Genomic DNA, 23,698 nt, shown 5'->3' on the forward strand with positions numbered 1-23,698 from the left:
CAGGTGCTCCTAACTTTCCTGTCACCCAGCTGTCCACTCACCCTGAACTTCGCGTGTCCACTTCAGTGTATTTACCCTTTTCTATGGGCTTCCCGGGTGGTGCAGTGGTAAAGACTCTGACTGCCAGTGTTGCAGATGCAAGAGCTGTGGGTTCAATCCTGGGTTGCCTAGATCCCTTGGAAGAGGAAATGACAACCCAGTGCAGTATTCTTACCTGGAGAATCCCATGGATAGAGGAATCTAGAGGGCTGTAGTCCATGGGGTCACAAAGAGTCAGATATGACTATATAAAAACTTACTATTTTTGACAAAGTAAAAAGAAAAAAAAAAGTTAAATGGCTTTATTTTTTCTATCATCATTTACTTTATACCACTGTTTCAAGTAGATCTTCTAACACTTTTCATCTTCCTCTTACTCTAGATAAAGCTTTAAGAGACTTCCTCTTATCACTAGCTTTTCTCAAAAGTCTCCACACTCTTTGACCTTTCTACACAGGGATTTGATCCCTGGGTTGGGAAGATCCCCTGGAGGAGGAAATGGCAACCCACTCTAGTATTCTTGCCAGGAAAATCCCATGGATAGAGGAGCCTTGTGGTCTGCAGTCCATGTGGGTCACAAAGAGTCAGAAATGACTGAGCATGCATGCAATCAAATGGTATTGCTTCTTTCCGGAAGGTTCTTTGTTCACCATTAGTGATTTATCTTCCTTTAATCTATTGTATGAACTTTTACAGAATCTGCAGTTGTCAGATTGCTCCCTGAGCTGCCATGTGACCTGTTTAGCCATCTCTCCCATCCGTACTGTCAGAATTTTGGTTATTAAAGTATCTCTATTGTCTTGAGCAGCTCTTGCCTTTATGAGTCTCTGGCCTGAGATCTTGCTTATCTTTCTGTGTAACACTTTGAAGTCACCTTTTCTACAGTCTGTGTAGAAACCAACATGACTCTGCTTGGCTCTTTCTAACTTTGGCTTCTTGGACTCTAAATTAGCATGGTCACTTTAAAAACATCTAATGTTCCCAGACTCTAAGTTCTTAAATTTTTATGACATTTAAATGCCACATTTATTTTCAACATTAATTTCTTACTGCCAAAAATATATTTGTCTTGTCTCTGAGGTAGAAAGCAAATGTTTTATTTCCATTGCATGTTTGTTTGGTATTAGTACAGCTTACCATGTGCTGAATGTCCTACATGTATTTGTTGTCACAGTGCCAACTTTTTCTAATGTAATTTATTTCAATTAGAAAGTATTTTCTTACTGTATCCAAGTCCCTAGTATTTTATTAAAGTAAAACTAAGAAAAATATAAGACTTGGTCCCTATCTTCAAATGATTTATTATATGCCTATGAAGAAAAGGTGGTGTAACAAAACAACAAATAATATGAAGTAATCAATGTGATGATGTATTAATTTATTTAGCCATTTATGTAGCAGTGACTTACTGAGCATCTACTTTAAATTCTTTAATAGGCACCTGGAATGCAAAGATTAATAAAATGCAGGACTTGTCCTTGAGATCTATTTCCAATGGGAGTGATGAGAGTGGGGAATGCATATGATTACAAGATGGTACGGAGAAAGCCAAGAGATATGTACACACTGGTCACGATGATAATACAAAGAAAGAAGAGACCAGTGTGGCTTGTAGCCCTCAGAGTGAAAGGGCAAGAGTTTCAATCCTCAACTGGGTTTCCCTAAACAGCAAGAGGGAGAACAGAGCTCTTCATAAAGGGAACAAAGCAAACAAAGTATGTAAGCAAAGAAAACTGAGCAAGTCCACATGTCTTAGTGTTTGCTTTGCGTATTTGGGGGCAAGGGTTGGCAGTGAGTGATGAAAATCAGGGATTTAAAATTGAGTGTTTACCAATCAGAATGGTCATCATTAAAAAATCTACATAAAATAAATGCTGGAGAAGATGTGGAGAAAACCCTCTTGCACTGTTGCTGGGAATGTAATTGATATAGCCACTATGGAGAACAGTATGGATATTCCTTAAAAAACCTATGGTGGAATAAAACCACCATATGGTCAGGAAGCAACAGTTAGAACTGGACATGGAACAACAGACTGGTGTCAAATAGGAAAAGGAGTACGTCAAGGCTGTATATCGTCACCCTGCTTATTTAACTTATATGCAGAGTACATCATGAGAAATGCTGGGCTGGAAGAAACACAAGCTGGAATCAAGATTGCTGGGAGAAATATCAATAACCTCAGATATGCAGATGACACCACCCTTATGGCAGAAAGTGAAGAGGAACTCAAAAGCCTCTTGATGAAAGTGAAAGAGGAGAGTGAAAAAGTTGGCTTAAAGCTCAACATCAAAAAACAAAGATCATGGCATCCGGTCCCATCACTTCATGGGAAATAGATGGGGAAACAGTGGAAACAGTGTCAGACTTTATTTTTCTGGGCTCCAAAATCACGGCAGATGGTGATTGCAGCCATGAAATTAAAAGACGCTTACTCCTTGGAAGGAAAGTTATGACCAACCTAGATAGCATATTCAAAAGCAGAGATATTACTTTGCCAACAAAGGTTCGTCTAGTCAAGGCTATGGTTTTTCCTTTGGTCATGTATGGATATGAGAGTTGGACTGTGAAGAAGGCCGAGCGCCGAAGAATTGATGCTTTTGAACTGTGGTGTTGGAGAAGACTCTTGAGAGTCCCTTGGACTGCAAGGAGATCCAACCAGTCCATTCTGAAGGAGATCAGCCCAGGGATTTCTTTGGAAGGAATGATGCTAAAGCTGAAACTCCAGTCCTTTGGCCACCTCATGTGAAGAGTTGACTCATTGGAAAAGACTCTGATGCTGGGAGGGATTGGGGGCAGGAGGAGAAGGGGACGACAGAGGATGAGATGGCTGGATGGCATCACTGACTCGATGGACGTGAGTCTGAGTGAACTCCGGGAGTTGGTGATGGACAGGGAGGCCTGGCGTGCTGGGATTCATGGGGTCGCAAAGAGTAGGACACAACTGAGCGACTGAACTGAAGTGAACTGATGACTCAACAATCGCATTACTGGCCATATACTCTGATAAAGCCATAATTGAAAAAGACACATGTACTCCAGTGTTCACTGAAGCACTATTTACAATAGCTAGGACATGGAAGCAACCTAAGTGTCCATCAACAGATGGATAAAGAAGATGTGGTACATATATACAATGGAACATTACTTGACCATAAAAGGAATGAATTTGAGTCTGTTCTAGTGAGGTGATAAACCTAGAGCCTGTTCTACAGAGTGAAATAGGTCAGAAAGAGAAAAACAGACATTGTATACTAATGCATATATATGTAATCTAGAAAAAATGGTATTGATGAGCCTATTTGTAGGGAAGGAATGGAGATGCAGATATGGAGACTTGTGGACACAGTGAGGGAAGGAGAGAGTGGAAGGAAAGGAGAATGTAGCATAGGCATATGTGCTCTACCGTGTAAAACAGATAACTGGTGAGAAGTTGCTCTATAACACAGGGAGCCCAGCCAGGTGCTCTGTGATGACCTAGAGGGGTGGGATGGGAGGCGGCTAAAGAGGCAGGTGACATATGTATAATTATTGCTAATTTGTGTTATTGTATAGAAGAAACTATCACAACATTGTTAAGCATTTTTCTTCCAATTAAAAGATAAATTTAAAAAGTAGACTTTTGGACTTTGTGGGAGAGGGAGGGGGGTATGATTTGGGAGAATGGCATTAAAACATGTATAATATCATATAAGAAATGAATCGCCAGTCCAGGTTCGATGCAGGATACAGGAAGCTTGGGGCTGGTGCACTGGGATGACCCAGAGGGATGATATGAGGAGGGAGGTGGGTTCAGGATGGGGAACACATGTACACCCGTGGCAGATGCATGTTGATGTATGGCAAAACCAATACAATATTGTAAAGTAAAATAAATAAATAAATTAATTAATTTAAAAAATAAATAAAAAGTAGAGTGTCTAATCCATTGGTTTTCAAATCATACTCTCTGGAACCTTTAGGGACAATGGGATGGGGACTGTGGAACACACAAAAAGATAGTCTGCAGTGCTGTGGGCTTCTTACACCCTGTACCCCACCCTACTTCCACAGGGACAGCTCCTCTTTTGTTCGCCTTAGCTACTGAGTTTTTGAGTCAACTTTCCTTGAAAGAATTGTTCTGGAGAGTTAAAAAATGAAGTCTACTGCAATGGACAAAGAAGAAATTCTGAGTGTTTAAACAGGAGGGCAATGTGATTATCCTAGAGGTGGAGTAAAGAATAGATAGGAAGGCCGCCATTGCATTCACATGTTCACTCTTTCAAAAGGTATTTATTGCACACTAACCATGTACAAGGTGAGGGGGGTGTGATCCAGGACTGTAAGAATCCAGAAGTACAGAGAGAGGCTTGGATTGATAGTTTCATCCTGGAAGCAGGACTTGAGGTAGTTCTTGAATGAACCATGTGGAGGAGATGAGGAGGACTGAGCCTTTTAATTGCTTTTCCCCTCCTTATAAGCATTTTGTTTTGATGTAATTTTAAACTTTTAGAAAAGTTACATGTTACTTACTCTTATTAAGTCATAGAGAATTCCACTTAAGAACATAGAAAATTTCTTATAGTGATATAGGCTGCTGCTACTGCTGCTAAGTCGCTTCAGTCGTGTCCGACTCTGTGCGACCCTATAGACGGCAGCCCACCAGGCTCCCCCGTCCCTGGGATTCTCCAGGCAAGAACCCTGGAGTGGGGTGCCATTTCCTTCTCCAATGCATGAAAGGGAAAAGTGAAAGTGAAGTCGCTTAGTCGTGTCCGACTCTTAGCGACCCCATGGACTGTAGCCTACCAGGCTCCTCCGTCCATGGGGTTTTCCAGGCAAGAGTACTGGAGTGGGGTGCCATTGCCGGCTCAGATCAGGCCTTTACATTAAGGTCAACTATAGGGTCCACTGACTGAGATGGAAAGAATCATAGAGTAATTTTTTACTTGAGCATTCAGATTCTAAAAGCTCATAGGATGAATTAATCAAGAATCAAAAATAATTATCCTAATCTCCATCATTAAAGTAATGGAAATATTTCATAGAAACATAAATATAGCAGATCTTATATATCACTATATAAGTGATATATATATATATATAAAACTATAGGGTCACTGGGCCCTATAGTTGACCTTAATGTAAAGGCCTGATCTGAGCCTGTATCTTGCTTCCTGCTCCAGGTGTACAAGGAGCCCAGATAGACATCAGGTGCTTCTAAAATCTGCATGTTGAGCTTGACATGGGTTGGGTTATAAGATCCCACACATCCATGGCACTGATGGAACTGAAAATAAATCTGAGAGGCTAATTGATTAATGGGAATTCTATCTAGAGGAAGGAGTTAACTGAGAGTCCTTTGAGTCTCATCATGTGCCAGGCAATGTGCTCATCCCTTTTCTTGTATTACTTCATTAATTCTCAGGGCAAATGAATGAAGAAAGAACTCTTATTAGTCTCAATTTTTATATGAGGAAAGTGCAGCTCAGTTGTTCTGTAATTTACCAAGGTCACAGGTAGTTGTAGCAGAGCTGAGATTCAATCCAGAGATGGTCATACTCCAAAGACCATACATACCCTTCACAAATAATGTTGTATCGTCTCCTGGTTGGAAGCACAGGCTCAGAGCAGAGATTTGGTCAGAAACTCCTCTGGGAGAGACTGCTGAGAACTTGACAACCTTACACGTTTATCTCAGCTGCAGACTCTCACAGCCCTGTCCCTTGGATTTGCCTTGCACCACTGCTCTATCAGTTAGGAATTGTGTTCTGCTGATAGTAATGGAGATGGGAATGCCTGTGACCTAATAAGTTAGAAGTTTTCCGCTCCTGTGAAGGAAGCCTGTAAGCCTGTAAGAGAGCGGATTGGGGTGGTTGGGCAGACTTCCCAGGGGCAGCAGGAGCAGGATTTCCTTTTTTGTTTATGTTCCACCATCTTTAGCACCAGTCAGTAGGATAATGGTGACTGAATCTCCAGGTGTCATAGCCAGGAAGGAAGGGAGAAGCAAAAAGGCTCTCTAACCATCTGTCAATTCATGGAAAAGCCTTCTTTGGTAGCTTCTCATTGGCTACAACGTAGTCACAGAATCACATGTAGATGCAAAAGGGACTGGGGAATAGAATCTTTTAGCTGAGCCCACTGCCTCTCTAAATAGATGTAAGATGATTCCAATAAAAGTAGGAGGGAGTGGACATTAAGTGGACAGGACATCCTCTCTGGCACGTCTTCCTACTGTGAAGTTTACCCAGTTTATTGCTTGGTTCAGAAGGTGTCCATAGCCTGCCAGGCTCCTCTGTCCATGGATTTCTCCAGGCAAGAAGACTGGAGTGGGTAGCCATTTCCTTCTCCAGGGGATCTTCCCAACCAGGGATCGAACCTGGGTCTCATGCATTACAAGCAGATTCTTTACCATCTGAGCCATCACGAAAGCCCTACTGGATTCAGAAGTGTCCTGTGGAATGTGTGCCGGATCTCTACTCTGGTTTAAGTGCTAAAAATGGACCTAGTGAATTGCAACATATTTTCATAGTCTTGTTCAGGGAATTAACAGCCATTCTCTTTAATTCTGTGTCTGAAGAGTTGGAACCTGCTTAGGAATATTATTTTAGAGATGTTCTTTGAATCTTTGACCACAGTGGTTCTAATGGGACAGGTAGGCAACTCCTGTCCCCTGCATATGAGTTACAAATGTGAAGCCAAAGAGATTGACAACTTTTATTCAAAGCTGAGGCTAGGCACTGCAGCCTGTTACAGCGAGCAATTGACTTAGTAGTTGTTTTTGTAGTTCATCTTTTTCTTATGTTTGCAGGTCATTCAGTCAAAAGCACGGAGAAGGCAATGGCACCCCACTCCAGTACTCTTGCCTGGAAAATCCATGGACAGAGGAGACTGGTAGGCTGCAGTCCATGGGGTCGCTAAGAGTCGGGAACGACTGAGTGACTTCACTTTCACTTTTCACTTTCATGCATTGGAGAAGGAAATGGCAACCCACTTCAGTGTTCTTGCCTGGAGAATCCCAGGGACGGGGAAGCCTGGTGGGCTGCCGTCTCTGGGGTCGCACAGAGTTGGACACGACTGAAGTGACTTAGCAGCAGCAGTAGCAGTAGCAGCAGTCAAAAGCATAACTTTTCAGGGATAGAGGAAGACTCAACATTCTTATTTTGAGAAGAAATTATCCGAAAAAAGCCATACCAAAACAGTGCACCTAAATTGTAACTTTTCAAATATTATCTTTGAGAATGTACATTTTAAATGTTTATAAGTAAACATTCATCTTTACAGCCCACACACACCCACCAAACACCCTCAATAACCCCACAATTGTGCAAATCATAATTTATATAAAATGTTAAGTACTAAGTTCAGTGTATTAGAAATAGCTGAGACATGCTGCAGCAACAAACAGCCCTCAAATGTCAGTGCTTTAATACAGTCAAAGTGTCACTGTTGTTTTCGTACACAAAGTCCACTGCAGATCTATATTCTCCAGGGAGGCCCAGTGGTTCTGCAGCTTAGGAGCACTCATGCTCCAGTTTGCCATTACTGTACTGTCAGGGACACACAGCCTCCTTCCAAAGGCAGGGACAGAGGGATTCTGGAGACCTCAGAAGTGACACCCATAACTATAGCTCACTTGTCTTCCTGTAGATCTAGTCATGTGACTTGCCTTATTGCAAGTCAGCTGAGAAGTGAATTTTCTGAGTTCCTGCAAGAAAAAAAAAGAATTGATGAAAATAATGGGACAGTGGTTTAAAGTTGTCTGATGAACACCATCTTTCAGCTCTGCCAGTGTTTTTGTCTGTTTATTGAGGCCCTTTGTGCACCTGAGGTCAGGACCAAATGGCCCTACATCTCTCTTGCCACGTCTCTTTCTGTTTAGCCCTGATGGAGAGTGGGAAGTTCAGGAATACCATCGAACAGCAGCAATCAATGTGCCATGTAAATGTGGGATCTGAGAGTGATATGTAATTGTGAAGCAGGTCTTCAATAGGTAATTTTGATTGAGTGTTGGATGAATGAGTGGATTGTTCTTGGACACATCCTTCAAGTTTAGGCATTGTAATCAGATATCATTTCTAGTGACTTTCTTAGGCATCTACTCAGTATTCGTTTTTTAACAGAGTCCAGTTGAAATCTCACATGAAAATGATAAACTGAAAATCCCTCTCACTCTTTGGGCTGACTCTTTCTTCAGATTACTCCTAGGCAGAGTGTCACTAGCAAAAGAGAAGGTAAAATTCATCATCTTAAGAGGGATAGTGTATTTTGTGAGCTATTGTCTACATTTGGGCCATCTAACATTTTCCTAGCCCTCTTCTTCAGTGGTTGTAGTCCATTAACAGCAGGGTTTTCTATGTCCCTTTATGTTTTTCTCTTTAAAAAATGGGAATTTTCAGGTGTTACAGGTAAGAATTTTTCTCCAGAATGTTGGAATTATGTACCATAAAGTTCAGAAGACTGCTGAATCTTTGGCTCTTGAGTTATAATGTTGAAAATAAAACAAAAAAAGTGGCATTTCACTGGATAGCAGGTGGTATATTTTTGTAACACAGATGGAAAAGAAAACTAAGATGAGATTTTGGTTGAGAGTATCCAGAGGAATAGACTTCTGAGCATGTATGTGGATTTCCCAAGTAGGGATATACTTGCTATGTTGATTCTGTGTTGCTCAGCACCATTTGAGGAAGAGGCATCCATTACCTAGCATGGGTAATGAATAGATAGAGTGGCCATGATGCCTTTGAGTTCTACCTGTATTTTCACCTCGGTAAGACGTACCTAGCCCAAGTGGTGTGTGTGTGTGTGTGTGTGTGTGTGTGAGAGAGAGAGAGAGAGAGAGAGAGAGAGAGAGAGAAATGGGGATAAGTGTATCAGGAAGAAAAAGGACATCACTGAATACTGTCTGCCACAAGTAGTAAGAACTAATGAGAAAGACTGCTAACAAATTATGATTGAACAGAAAAAAAAAATAATCTTTTTTACCATAGATGACAAGTCCAGCTTTTCCTTATTTTGTTTTTGCAAGAGAAGAAATGATCTTGTTATTACTTGATCAATCTTGGCCAAGTTCTTAGATACATTTCTCCCATTTTTGAAAACTAAAGTCTCTTTGTTCTCAGTTTGAAAGGAGCTTCCTTCCCTTTCTTTTGTTGGCCCACTCCTCTGTGTTTCTGCAGTGTGAAACCACCAATGTGACTACAATAGCTTGGTCACACGTGTGGGCAGATGAGGGACAGACACGGGAGCAGATTGTCCCAGGCGGCTACTTTTCTGTTGACTTGGATACAATTTTAGGGGGGAAAATCTTTTAAAATAAATTCCTCTCTTTAAATCTTCAGAGTTTCTGGGACAGCAGGCAGAGACTTGGCAATGTGCTGGTAATGTGTTTTAGCCAGGATGGTCTTCAGAAATATGCTTGAGAATTATTAACTTGTCTGGGCATAATTTAACAGTATTTACTGTCTGTTCCTCTGAGTCACTGCACAATCTGTACTGTCCCTGGGATATTTAGACCTTCCTGGCCTGGTCTATTTTGTCATGTAATGATATATAAAGATACAACCATTCATAAAGTGCAAGCTTGTACCCTGTCGTGGTGTGACCTCTTTAAGTTAATTTTTATGCATCAAAGCTATTTGACATTTACCCAAACAAATTCAAGTCTCTTGGAGAGTGGGTTTTTTTTTTGTTTTGTTTTTTTTTGTTTTTTTAATGACAAAACACCGTTGATCTGACAGCTTGCTCTCCAGGGAAGAGATATTGTGGGTAGCTTTAAAGCCTTAATGCTTCCAAAGTCCTTTTCTACCACTAGTCCCAAAGCAGTGTGTCTGGAGCCGGGGCAGTGCAGCTTGCCATGGCTGGCAGCTGGGAGTTTGACAGTGTTATGAAGAATTGCAACTGTTGATCAGTGAATTGTTACGGTGTTGATGACAGCGCTGCAAATTAATTCTGAAATTAACTGAGGGGACATGAAGAGGTCCCACTGCTTATCTGAGAGAAGGAGGGCAGGGTAAAAATTATCAGCGGAGCTGAGTAAGGAACACATTCAGAAAATTGTGTCTAGTTATGAAGGTGGTGGGTACGGTTTGCCAGGCTTTGGGAAAGGCACTTGCCTACAGAAAACTAGAGGCTGAAAGACACACGTGAAAGAGTTACGACTGAATGTTTTCAGTACTTTGTTATTTTAGAAATGATTTATTGAACTCATTGCATCTTAGAAAGGAAGAATTAATAGATTGCTATTTTCCTTCTGTTTCAAAATTAATCCAATATTTTACAAAAGTGAAATACTTTTTCAGAGTTGCTCTCATTCCTCCTGTCTCCCTTCACAGTTTGGTTGAAGGTTTTTTTCCCCTAGTTGAAAATACCTTCCGGTGCTCAGAGTTATTTTGGTTCTGTGTGCAGCACTCTGTATACCTGAAACCAGAGATATCCTTCACCAGTTTGGAGTAGCCATTAACATATGCTTTTCCCAAGGTTTCGTGTACTTATTCTGAGCATGTGCCTTTTACAATGCAGAACACAAGAGACTTGTTTTGTAAGATTAATGAAGGTCACCAAAATTCTCAAAAGTATTCTGATAATTAAGGCTTTGTTTATCAAAAACAAGTTATATTAAGAGCAAAAAGATTCATGGTAATTATTCATAATCTTAACAATTCAAGTGTAGCCACCTCATTTGTGCATTTAATTCTTCTTGTTAATGTTTTGCATAAATCTGCATAATTACTTGAGTTGCCTGTTGTAATTTTGACAGCTACTCAGTTCATGTGCACTAAAGTATATCAAAAGCTTGATGTGCTGAATATTTATAATTTTACGTATGTTCTTGGGATAATATTTTTTCAACAATATTTTTAGTTTTTATAAAATTGACACGGTATACTTGGAAACTTTGCCAAACGTAGTTCTCTAAAATAGAGAACACATGAGGGAAATAAACTAACATTTAAAGGTATAGAACCCACTCTGGGCAAATTTTTTCAGTAATCCAGATGAATTACGCCTGTCATGAATTATTTCTCTCTCTCGATTTCTCTCTGTCTTTCTTATACATGTATATACACATACACACGAACACTGCATGAAATCCTCATATTATTTTTTTAATGGAAACCTTTTATAATTAGAGAAATGAAGTTTTTCTTTTCTTCTTTTTTTTTTTTTTGTAATTCTTGTGTAGGAATGAGAATAGAGATGCTTAACTAGTATTCTTCCCTGATGGGTAATGGTAACCATATAATAAATAAATAAGTAAACCCAAGAACAACCCATGAGCAAGTGTAAACTTGCACTGTCCCCTGAATTCTCTTATGGGGTAGGGAGGAGGCCAGGATCCATTTCCTTATGAAGTAATTTAAACGAAGAAAACATCTGAAGCAACGTGTGTTTCTTACTATGAGGATTTTCCAAGTGACATGAGATGTCCAGGAAATAGCCATTCCTAACCAAGGCAGTCACAGGGAAATAACAGTAGTGAGAGAAACCCATCAATAAAGTGTTATTATGCGTCTTCCAAACTCCTGGTGGGGAAAGGATTTTATGGATTGAGAAAATTCTAACCTCTTCCAGATAAATGGAAGCAGGCATGATTTCAGAATGATAGCAGATGTTGTGGTTATTTGTAAATATCCCCGTGCTTGTGAAATATTGAGACATTTCAAGCCTAGGTCTTAGAGGAAATTTTATTGTTTTTGCTCAGATATACTTGAGGGAGTTTCATCAGTCAGTTGAAGTTGTATAATTGATTATGCTGATATCAGAATTGAAATAAGATATTAAAACAAGGTAAGCTTGAAATTCTTGTCACTGGCATTCTCACAGATGATTTTAAAGTATCTCTGAGGCTCTGTTTTGCATGAAAACACTATGGTTTCTTTAGAATGTCTGAATTTAAGACTCATTCTTTGGTGTAAAAAATTCTGAAGAGGCTGAGACTTTCAGGCTGCATTCTATAACATCTGCATATTTTATTAAATAGAAGATGGCATTCAGTGGCCAGCAATTTAATAATTTATCTGATGTTTATAGATAGTATTCTAAGAGTTGATGTACAATAATATTTATTAGCTATGTACATTGATTGGCATTTTAATCTATAATTTTTTTTTCCAAATGTGATGTATATTTATCAGCTTTCTAGTATTAAACAACATTTTCAGTATTTTGAATTATCATGATTTAAATAAGGAAACCAAAGAATGAAAATGATTGCTCAAGAGAACAAAGATCTTGTTTATTAAAACTCATCTCCTATGAGATGGAAATATGAATTCTAGAAGAAACTCCCATACAAATAAATTGCACCAGTAGCAGAGTTTTTAAATTGTTACTGTTTTTTAAATGCTTCTCAACGCACTGAAAAATACCATTCAGATTTAGAGAATATCAGGGAGGGGGGCTGTTAAATATACTACTATGGAGTTGGTGATGGACAGGGAGGCCTGGTGTGCTGCGATTCATGGGGTCGCAGAGTCGGATACGACTGAGCGACTGAACTGAGCTGAACTGATGGGGTTATTTTGCAAAAAAAAAAAAGGGGGGGGGATTCCGAAGGTGACCAAATATCAGACAGACTTTTTGGAGTCTTTTCCTATATATTTATAGGTGTTTCCGTATATTTGTGATGTACCTGTTTATGTATGCATGCCTGTGTGCAACATGCATGTGTGCAACGTGCATGTGTGCATCACACATGTGTGCATGCAAATTGTATATTGGCACACACACACGACATTGATTAAAGTTAAAAATGTAGTTGTGTGCTTAGTGCTTATATTTTTCACTTTAATGAACATTCGGATGTTAAGTGAAAAATTAAAAGGTGGTTATATTTAGCTGTAGCTCCATGTATGTTGCACCCAGTAGGAAGTGCTCATAAAACCAGTGAAAGCGCCTCCACATTGCAGCTATATGCATTAATTAAAAGAAGTTTGTTAAACTAAATCTGAAAAAAAACTTCTTTAATTGTGTTTACCCAAAAGCCTTTTCTTCCTAATTTAAATAGCATAAACATCTGGACTAAAGCAATATTAGAATCATGGCAGTAGTCAAGCAAATCTTGTGGAAAATAATGAAATTAGATCCCTGGTGTTGTGACAGAGTAAGGGCAGGATACATCAGTTCGATGTTAATAAAATTTCCATGAATGACTGAATACAATTAAGAAATTGTCAGTTGCGGCAATGAACTTTTGTAGCTCATAGATGTTTGCATCATTTGATTATGCTGGCAATTTAAAATTGTTTGTTAGTGTCTGTGTTGGGATATTAATTATGACCTTTATTACAGCCCACAATTAAACTAGTCATATAGCAACAAGCACTCGGTGTTGCGATACTAAAGGGCCTGAACTATTTAGAAAGAGGTCTGCTGTGTTTGGGCCACCGGTGCCCTTTCAAACTGGAAATGATTTTTAAAAGATGCAGTAGCTGAGAAACTGCAACAACTGGAATGAGTAAGCCCTTTAATACAAGAATTTCTTTTTAATAGTGTTTTAACAGTTTTAATTACTAACAACATCTGTAAAACTGGAAAAAAAAGGCATTTTTAACTGTGACTCCAAGATAAGCTTTCTCTGTTTCAGGAAGAGAAAACAATTATTCATTGGTTAATTAGCTGTAAACAACTTTTAAAAGACACATCCATTATATATGTAATTATTTGAAAAAAGGCTTTAATGTTATTTGTACTAATGCATAATTATTACTGCTTGCTAAAAGGATTAACAGCACTTAGATGACCACTATTATTGAGGAGAATCCAGGGAAGAAATGAGATTAACTTCAGGAAGGAATGTGTTATGATGAATCAGATAGGAATTTTTTTGTTTTGTTTCTTTTCTCTTTCTTCTACCCTTTTGTAGAGGTAATGTGGAGTCACATTACATTTTTCAGAAACAATGTATTTCTGACTCAAGGAACAGTAGTTTTTCATCTTTATTTTTATGACACATAAAGAAAATATCTCACCAGACAAGAATGTATTCCTAGGCTTCCACTGCTGCTATGAGTTATTTATTTATTTTAACTCTGAGAGCTCTTTAAAAAAAAGCAAAACAAAACGATGTAAATTATATTTTAAACCTGTGGTTATTAAAAACAAAGTAGTTACCGATAAAGCCTTGAGCTATTTAGAGGCATGTGGGCTCCTGGCAGCCTTTGTATTGTATTCATTAGAGCTTGTGTCTTGTTCCTTCTGGCACGTTTGAAAATTCACAATCATTGGTAGAAAGTAAGCACAACAGAAACAAAAGAGTAAAGTCTGATGTTTGAATTTCTGTTGATGAAGTTCATTGTCGACTTGCTTCTAGGGCTCAGTGATTTTGGTTGATACAGAAGAACCCGGACGTTCCAAAATCAGATTTGGGGTTTGGGCCCTTTTCCTCCTCTTTTTATTTAGCTTCCTTTTTTCATTACCTTTAATTGGTTACTTGATACCATTATTAAAAAGACTCAAAGTTGGGCATTTCATTGTGCGGTGATGTTGATAAAGATATTCCATAGCTTGGGGGCAAACTCAGGCTTTTGTACTTGTTGCTACTGTATGTTATAATTAAGTCAGCTTAGGTGGTCCAAACACTTGGCAAGGACTCCCTTACCACAGATGTCTGGATTTGATTCCATTCAAAAGCTCTCTCTTTTAGACAGAATTGAAGTTCTGGGGCTCTGGTTTCAAAATTTGCAAACCTAAATTTCCCAGAATGCCAGTTAAAATATCAGTGATGGTGTCATCTTCTTTTTCTCCTTAAGATAAGGAAGCTAAATATTTCCTGGGGGAAGCCACTGTGAAATGAGACCTTGCCTGGAGCCCTGTGTAGACAGGAAAAGTCTTGCATATTACTGAATAATACAGTTATTGCCTCAAAGTTCTTGACCAAGTTTTCTACTCAGAACTGAGACTACGAGTTAGGGTCCTTGGGAGTCTCTTCAGCATCTATTGGAGAGCAATAGTATTTTGAATTTAAAATTTTTGTAGCATTTGACACAAATGTCCTATCTATAAGCAATGGAGTATTTTGTCTTGAGTGATGGGGAGCAGATTTATTTGGGCTGTCATATTGGCCAAAGGATCTAAGCTGGCTCTCATGGTTTGAGAGGACATACATGTGACATTATTTCAGTGGCCATTTCAATATGAGTATACATGAGTACTAGCTAATCTGCTGGGTTATCAGATCCCTCCTCTCAGTTTCTCCCTTGTCTTCATCATGTGTCCTAAATATTTGAAAGAGGGAAGAATATCAGGAAAATTCACCTATACAACCTATTCATTTCTTATGTATTTTTAAAATTCCAAATTAAAACACAGCCCAGGGCTTTTGACATAGAAGGGGTTCTGAATCGATGCCGTAGCACTGCTATTTTTGTTAGTTAACAGGGAAATTATTACATTTTTAGGGATTTGTGAATTTAAGCATAGGTGATTACTTCGAACGTTGGAGTTTTGCAAATGGAAGCCTTGTTGCTCAATTTACTAATTTATTTTGTGATCTGTGACTAAAATGAGTAAAAATGCAAATAGTATAATAGGCCCTTTCCATTTTATCACCAGATCAGTTTACTGATGGGAGGATCAGAGTCACTAAACACTCCAACACTCTTGTGATTCCTAAGTAGTTGGGCATTAAAAGCAGCGAAAGTGAAGACGATGGAAAGATTGCAGCGCTTCACACAGGGAGGTTTAAATGAAATCTAGTTATTTATTTTAGGTTTAAAATGAAGAGTCTCCAGCTCAGTTTTATTGGCCATTGTGACGGCACAAACAGGTCTGTTCCCCATCACATGCGACAATAAACCGCATTGCTGGGAGGTGGCAAACTCATGCAAAAAGGAAAGCATTTGGCAAAGGCTGAGTGAATAATGCTGCTAGCTTAAAGGGCCCCTGTTAAATGCCTTTGTATGTTATCTATGTACAACTTGTAGTGCTTAAAAACTGAAAATCACGTTTTTGTTTCTTCTTTCACATTTTGTAGGGCTCAAGTAAATTTCTGTTAATATTTATGACATTAAAATGATGGATGAAAACACATTCTTTCATATGTACATAGTAGCGTTTTCAACGAAGCTAGGTCATCAAGGGAACAGTAAACAAAGGAAACCTAAGGCAAACCAGTGCATTGTTATACACACTGGTCAAATACAGTGGGATAAATGAAATCTTAATATGATATAATCAGCCTTTAACATGGGATTTATTCTGAAAATCTGGTAGAGGGAGTGTGAAATTCCCAGTGGCTGTACATAGATTGAAGATGCCTTTAAGCAGAAATGATGGGAGATAAATTTCCAATGTAAAGAGACCAATAAGCCCAGATTCATCATTTCCCAACACTTCATAATATGAAAAGACCTGATATAGCATGAAAGTCGATTTGTTTAGTATTGTCTCTTCTTTAAAAATTATTTAATTAGACTAAGTGATGTAGCTCATCTGTGAACTAGGTCAGGGACGGAGTTGCAGGAAGTCCACACTTGCAGGTCTACGGTGCCTTACCCAAAGCCCCAGAGGGCAGATGTATTTCTACATTCAGAAATGTTGTTTTAGAAAGGTAATATGGTGCCTATACTGCAGATTCTGCAGTACCTCTAGCTGGGTCTGGGGCAGCACCCTGTAATCAAACAGTTCATATTTCTGCATTGCAGTGTATGAATATTCACACTGAGTGGAATAAATAAAGACTGGAAATAATCTCCTTGAAATTAGTTCAGGTGTAGTTTTGCCACCATATGAGTTATGAAAAACCTTTCAGAGTTGCAAATGGGAGATTGTGGGCCAGTATTTCTATACTCACTTGAGCATCCCAGTTATTTTTGGATGTCAGAGATTTAATTTTCATTTCACTTGGGTCATAACATATTTGCTATAATGAAACAAGCAAATAGGGACAAATATGATAAGAACCTTACTAGTAGATTGAATGTTTTGTTTGTAATAAAAAGTCAACAAATACGTATTGATTAATAAATATGAGTTAAGCACTGTGTTGGGTGCACAGGTTTATGCTAGAGCTAGGTTTATGCTAGAAGCTTGGTCCTTGTCCTCAAAGAATTTGTAATGAATTTAGTCACCTGTGACATTTTCTGTCTCTCTTGGACACACACACACACACACACACTCACACACTCACACACACATACAAACTCATACATAGAATAATATCAGGAGGTATATTGTTGTTGTTTAGTTGCTAAATCATGTCCTACTCTTTTGTGACCCCAAGGACTATAGCCTACCAGGCTCCTCTGTCCATGGGATTTCCCAGGCAAGAATATGAGTGAGTTGCTATTTCCTTCTCCAGGGGATCTTCCCAACCCAACAATTGAATCTGCATCTCCTGCATTTCCAGGTAGATTCTTTACCACTTTTTTTTTAACCATTCTTTAGATTTAGAGCCACCAGGAAAGACCCTCAAGAGGAATATAAACAAGGACTGTACTGAATGTTCCAGAGAATGCATGCTTTAAATCTGCAATGACAAATAGGTTTCAGATCACCTGCCAGATCTGATTGATTGGCAGTGGCTGTGCCCTGTGGTATATGGAGACTTCCCAATGAGTCTGGGATTAGCTGCAGAGTCTCCTTATTGATTATTGATATGTGCCATAGTAGTAGGAGAGTGGCATAACAACAGACATACCATGTATTTGCCATCTCTCCACATCTAGGTCATCAAAACCAGGAAGGATTTTTTAACTGGATATTTTGTTACTGTTATTGTTGTACAGATATAATAATAATGGTAATTATTATTATTTAATCATTTCATGAAAATTTTTAAAAGTACCATGAGAATTATTTTCAAAAATTTAAGAGCATATTCATGGAGACATGTGGTTGTAATCTGAAAACTCTTTAAATAATATCTTTACTTTTTTATGCAGAGTTCTGATGTGGTAATTTTCTGTGAGTATGGAACAATAAAATTTGATGTAACAAACTAGATTATAGTCATATTGATTATTAATTGAGAACTCTTCAGCTAACTTTTTTTTAAATTTTGTTTTGTTCTAATATAAGTAATAAAAATGTAGTCATGCTGATTAAATGTAAACTTCTCTTCCAAGAAACAATCCATTTGTGGTTGTTAACCTTTTCTATCTATTTTTTTCTTCCGTTCATTTTTTTCAGGAGCCTCATTTGCGCTTGCTGTATTGGGACAGGAAGACTTTAAAATCTTATTGCTAAGATTTTTGGCTCCTTAGTTCACTTTCTGAAATGTTTAATTATGATGAGAGCAGAATATTGGAAAAGACCTCATTCCAATGTGATTATTATGAAATATACATATATGCATTTGTGTATATATGATGTATGTTGTGTATGTATAGGTGTGTGTGTGTATAAAAATGGCAAACATTAATTAAAAGCAAGGATGTAACCTTCCATGGAACTTTCCTCTGCTTCCCTTACCCCAAGCAATCTCATATGACCTAATCATAGAAAAACGTGTCAGATTTCTCCTAGCTCTGGTGTTTGACCTCTTCCCTTAAGAATTGGGTTTTGACATAAGCTTTCTCCAGTTCTGACTGTAATATCTTGAGATCTACTTGAGAGATTTTTTTTTTTCTCTTGAAATTGTATTCTCAGGGTGAGAAGGAAAGGGATTCTTTTAGTCTTGTAAATTATTTCATTTTACACAGGACCCTGGTAAATTCTGTGGTGATATAATTTTATATCATTAACAAATAGTGAACTGAATATTTTAAAATGAATTCTGAGAAGTTCAAAGTTCCCTGCTGCTTGTGTGAAAGGTTAGGCCATCACATTTAAAACAAGACAAAATGGAATAATAGAGGAGCCACAGGCATCTTTTATTTCTATATCTTTGGGAAACAGCAGCAGGGATCAAACAGTTTAGCTACGACAGTGCCCTCCTAACCTGCCATGTTCCTCCTTGGGGATGAGAATGGACAATCCAAGGGACCGAAAATGTGCTCATCCGGTGTCTTTTGAACATCAAACTGGGCAATCTTATCTATACGCTAGGGAAGCCGATTCATGGCTGGCCAGAGAATGGCAATGCAGGCAACCGAATGAAATGGATTATAAAATTTGATTGTTATAACAAATTGAACTTAAATTTTCCCCTAGTGCATTTAATACTGAACTGGGAAACAGTAATCAGATAGTGTGGAATTGTGTATTATTTTTGCCAAAAAAGTAGAATATTGACTCATGTACAAAAGACTTTTGGAAGAAATAGAAAAATAAAACTACCAATTTTTGCCAGATATCAACTAACAAATAGATTTTATAATCAATGTAATGCATTGATTTTATTTTAAAGGTATGAAGTAAATACTATTCTCAAATTCACCCTGACTCAATGGTTGACAGTGGTAGATATGTATAAAGAAAATAATAAACAACTATGTTTCTTATTTTTAAAACAGTGAGTAAAGTGATACTCAAATTCTTTCAGTTTTGAGTCTATTTGAGATTCATAAAAATTATATTGGACAATTTAAAGCATATGCAAATACAAGTAAAATAACACCTCTATAAGATAAACACAAGGAGTATAATCAACCTTATAATTTAAATAATAAATCAAGTAAAACAAAGGTTTGGAGTTAAGTAGTTAACTTGATTTAAGGTGTGTGCGTGTGTGTGTGTGTATGTGGCTTCCCTGGTGGCTTAGACAGTAAAGAATCTGCCTGCCATGCATGAGACTCATTCGATGCCTGGATCAAGAAGACTCCCTTGAGAAGGGAATGGCTACCCACTCCAGTATTCTTGCCTGGAGAATTCCAAGGACAGAGGAGCCTGGCAGGCTACAGTGTGTTTTATTTTGCTAGATGCCTATAGTACCTAAAAACAGGATCCTATCTAAAATAGACTCATCTAGAAACAGTATCATGAATTTCAAATAATATAATTTGACTGAACAGAGGGATCTATTAACATATAGCATGTGAATGTTAATATTCCCCTTACATTGAGGTACATGTGGTTTTATTGAATGTATTTACTATTCCAGACATGTTTCATGATCTGATGACCATATTCTCACTATGTTTTGCGTGAGTGTCAAATTAGAACATTCTTTATATTTACTCACATGGTGTTCCTGGGGCACTTGGATCTCCTTTGACATTCAGTTTTGGCACTAGGGCTCCCCTGCAGTTTGCTAAGCCTTCCTAGAAGGATGTTCTAGGAAGCTTCTAACCTACATAGAAGCTGTCCATTTTCCCTCATGTTCAGAGTGCATCCTTGTCTAAGGGCTTTCCCAGCCTCTCCTATCATCCTGTCTCAGCATCTGTTTCTCAGAGAACCCAGACTAACGCAGTCCTTTTAGTTTATCCTGTTCTTTTTGAATTTTAATTATGTGTCAGCCTTATTTCTATCAACTTCAACAGACAGTAAGCAATGAGGTGCTCAGTAAATATTTAATGAATTCGTGAATGAATGGATGACTTATAAAGCAGGATTCATAGATCATGAAATTCAAATATGATGTGGTTTTTGTCAACTATGTGCTGCCTGTTTTACATAGCTTCTGTTCTTAAAACGTTTTGACATCTAAAGGTTTTAATGATTTTCAAACCTGAATACTCTTTGGGAGTCACCAGGGCTAGAACCATATCCTTGCATTTTAGCTGTTGACTATTCATTTACAACCAACTCATATTTCTGAAACATTTGTAACTACTACTGGCTGGGAGATGTAGAGACTAACAAAAATGGATAAAAATAGTGCTTGCTTTCAAGATGCTTACTATCTGAATTGACCAGAGACAAAATTTGCAAACAGCTAAAACCAGTTAGCAATTAGGCAGACTAAATATATATGAGATTTGAGACTCCGAACCTTTAAATGTATAGCCAGAAGCATTCACAGGTAATTGGTCCATGAGCACGCAGAGACAATATGGCTAGGTTCCACAGTTTTCTCAATGAAATGAAATTCTGCGAGCTGCCCACTTGGTTTCCCAAACTTGTGGACTTCCAATTAGCAACATAGAATACTTGTGTCTTGAATAGAGAGTGCAGATGCGGTCATTACTATCCATTCTTGCTATTCAGAGTTTTGTCAACAGTCTAGTAGCATTAGCATCTTCTTGGAGGTTATTATTAATGCAGAATCTCAGACCTAACTTCAGAATCTTTGTTTTTAACAAGCGATGCACATGTGTGTTAAAGTTTGAAAAGCAATACCTTGGAGTCTAATCCTTAGACTATATATCTCTAGGGTGAACTTAGATCATGGTGGTTCACAAATAACCAGGAATCTCAGACGGGGTGTACTGGATTCCAAACCTTATAATCAATCCTTCTTCATTAAAAGCTATTTATTTACTTTCTATACTCTGCATTGTTGCCAAAAAGATTAAGGCAGCCTACAAAATATATGTAATATAGTGCTTTAAAGAGAGTAATAATAGTAACAACAAAAATAATGGTATTATTGGAAATAAAGGTAAAGGGAAAACATGATAAGAGAAAGAAGTCACGGGAGAAGGAGGTACACAAACTCCATGCACAGAGATCCATTGTCCACGTCTTCTTTCGCAATAAAAAAGATCATTGAGTGAGGTGGGAATTATGCTAGTCAATACCACCTGTATAATATCCCTATGAGATAATATCCCCATGGGGAGATAATATCCCCATGAGATAGTCTTCCAAAATTTAGTGCCAGGGAAATCTTCATCTAATTTGAAGAACTGCTGTGTTCCTGTCTTTATGATGATAAAGCTTATATAAATTACCATGTTTCTTTCTTAACTGCCAGGGAGCACAGGGCCAAATTTTATGACAATCATGGAAACTATTTTAACCTTCACAACTGGAATAGTTCCCTTTTCTTTCTTGTAATACTGAAGACCATTTAAATCTTATAGTATACATACAAAATATATATATTTTAACTCAGTTCAAATCACTTTTGGGGAAGGATTTTTGGTAATGAATAATGACTCTTGTTCAAAAAAGCAGAGACATTTCTTTGCCAACAAAGGTCCATCTAGTCAAGGCTGTGGTTTTTCCAGTAGTCACGTATGGATGTAAGAGTTGGACTATAAAGAAAGCTGAGCACTGAAGAATTGGTGCTTTTGAACTGTGGTGTTGGAGAAGACTTTTGAGAGTCCCTTGGACTGCAAAGAGATCCAACCAGTCCATCTTAAAGGAAATCAGTCCTGAGTATTCATTGGAAGGACAGATGTTGAAGCTGAGACTCCAATACTCTGGCCACCTGATGCAAAGAGTTGACTCATTGGAAAAGACTCTGATGCTGGGAAAGATTGAAGGCAGGAGGAGAAGGGGAAGGCAGAGGATTAGATAGTTGAATGGCATCACGGACTCAATGGACATGAGTTTGGGTAAACTCAGGGAGTTGGTGATGGACAGGGAGGCCTGGCGTGCTTCAGTCCATGGGGTCGCAAAGAGTAGGACAACTGAGTGACTGAACTGAACTGAAGGACTATTGTATCAACATCTAATCAGTCAACATATATTGTTTATATTCTGTGTGATATAAGAAATGATGAATGATGACTTTCCTATACCACAAAGCCAAGTGGGTTGCTCACATCCTGTTAACCGAACCCTAATTCAGTTAGTTTGAGCACTGAGGCATGAGCCTTGAAAGGTGAGTTCTAAGAGAGAGGAAGGATATGATCAAGGAATGAAAATGTTGAAAGCCATACGTAAAGAAATGAGTGAATACAAAGTTGAACAAATTCAGACATATAGTTGTGTACAGTACCCACGAATTAATCTCTATAGATCAACTCCCATGGTGTGTTTATGTCCAACCCACAGAGGTTGGATGCCACCAGAGGAGTCTGCCATTTTCAGTGTAAAAAAGGGGGTACATCCACCAACCAGATTAGAGTCCTACAAGTGGTTCTCTCTCCTGCATAAAGATGTGTTCTTATGGGTGGCTGTGGCCATGGCCATGGGAAGAGGGAGTTAGACTACCAAGTACTGTGCCCAGTAGCAATCCCATCCATCTTAATACTTGAACATTGCCATGAAACTTCCATTCATTTAAGCATTTGGGTCTAAATTAAATATAGATTGAGCAACATCATTGTTTTCACTATTTTTCTGCATTCACTCTTTGGATGAATGAAATGTTTGTGATAGATTTTGTGGTATGGAGAGGGGATTAAGGTTGAAAAGCTTGAGGGCTTTGGAGAAAAAAGGAGAGTGGTGAAGGAGGTGGTGTTGAGAGATAGGAGGAGGAGAAATGAGAATTTTCTTACTAAGTACTTTCTGACCTTCCAGATCAGAAAGTGTTAGTAGGTTTCTCTTATTTACCTATTTCTTATTTATTTGTTTGTTTTTCTTGTTTGCAAGGCGGTTGTTTGTCAGGTGGACAGAGGATTTTTCAGAAAGAATCTCAACAACCTCAATATAGATCTACTTTTCTTATATCCGTATATTTCCAACTCAGTTTTGTAAGTTAAGTTTTGGGAATCAGTCTTCATTTTAGATTTTTTTTTTTTTTTTGCTTGTAGCCAATTGTGTTAAACATTAATGTAATTGAAACTATCTTTTTTAAAACCTGTAAATAATTCAATTTTGTTTTCCCTAGTATTGACCCTTAAAGAATACTAATTTCAAAATATTAATAATATAATACACAGAACAATAATAATGCAACACACATCAAAACTATGAGTTTAAGATCACGTATGTGATCTGTGAAAAGGATATACAGCATTTTCCTGTA

Source organism: Bos javanicus, chromosome 11 (genome assembly GCF_032452875.1).
Source record: "Bos javanicus breed banteng chromosome 11, ARS-OSU_banteng_1.0, whole genome shotgun sequence".
NCBI lineage: Eukaryota > Metazoa > Chordata > Mammalia > Artiodactyla > Bovidae > Bos > Bos javanicus.